At 43.4% G+C, this 1,111-nt stretch overlaps 1 protein-coding gene across 1 annotated transcript in view; it reads left to right on the forward strand.

Moving 5' to 3' along the window:
- Window positions 1-1,111, forward strand: part of LOC101851510 (myosin-IIIb) — a gene marked incomplete at its 3' end in the record, with an annotated part of 129,101 nt that overhangs the window by 95,645 nt on the left and 32,345 nt on the right.

Consider the following 1,111-nt stretch of genomic DNA (forward strand, 5'->3'; position numbering starts at 1 on the left):
AGAGAGAGAGAGAGAGAGAGAGAGAGAGAGCTGCGTTCAGACGTCACACAAGTCAGAGTACAGTCCTCGCCGCGCTTATCTGTCCTTGGCCACTTTCTCTAGCTTTAACCTATACAGTCCCTGGATAATTGACATCTCTAACGTTAACCTATACATCCCTGGATGATTGACTTCTCTAACGTTAACCTATACACCCCCTGAGGGATTGACTCTTCCCTGACCGTAGTCCTAAAACTACCAGCTGAGCTACCTCTTTGTGTTTATTTCTCCATTTGTTGTTGTCTGATTGGGAAATTTTGTCTCTAGAATTCTTAAAATATTATTGTGTCCCACATGTCCATATCGTCTCCTTTATTGATGGTCGTGTTGCTATCTTTCAGTCCCAGCTTTTTCCAAGATTGAAATACTGTTGTGTTGCCTGTCTGTTGTTGGTTGTTTGTCCGTTCGTTGCGTCTCTGGTTCCCATTCCCCCAGGCACATGTCACTTTATGACCCCTACTTGAAGGTACTATACCGAGTTGGTAAAGTTCCTGGGGTAGAAGCCAGGGCTTTAGTTGTGGGTCAGTCATACACGACTATGGAGAAAGCAGAACCTTTTGTGTGTGTGTGCCTTCTTAGTGAATAAAACTACAGTTCTAGAAATCTGTGTTTGTGTCAGTTTAATAAGCAAACTCTTATGAACCCAAACAAACTACACCACAAACATCACACAATTTGTAACAAGCTGTTTTTATTTCGTGCTGTGCGGTTGACGCGGCAAGAAAAATTTAATCCAGCAAATTTTAACTACGTTCTTGTGACAGTTGCCAAAGATTCTTTTTCTACACTGTGGTGCTGGTCCTGTAGGCCGGTGTGTAGGAAACAGGACACGACGGATATGTCTCTGTATTTCTCCCTGGAGACTTCACGCCAGCGTAATGTAGTGGTCGGCCTCACTAGGTCATCAAACTGTAGAATAGGAGGGCTATCAAAGCGTAGAAGTAAAGGTGTTGGCCTCTCATTAAAAGATTCCGGGTTCGAATCCGGGTAGCGAACGAACAATTTTCTTCTCTAAAATTGTCTGGTTTCACATCCTTTCCTGCTCTCTAACAATGTTCTGTCGTCTGCTTTT

This window comes from Aplysia californica, unplaced genomic scaffold (assembly GCF_000002075.1).
Source record: "Aplysia californica isolate F4 #8 unplaced genomic scaffold, AplCal3.0 scaffold00306, whole genome shotgun sequence".
Lineage (NCBI taxonomy): Eukaryota > Metazoa > Mollusca > Gastropoda > Aplysiida > Aplysiidae > Aplysia > Aplysia californica.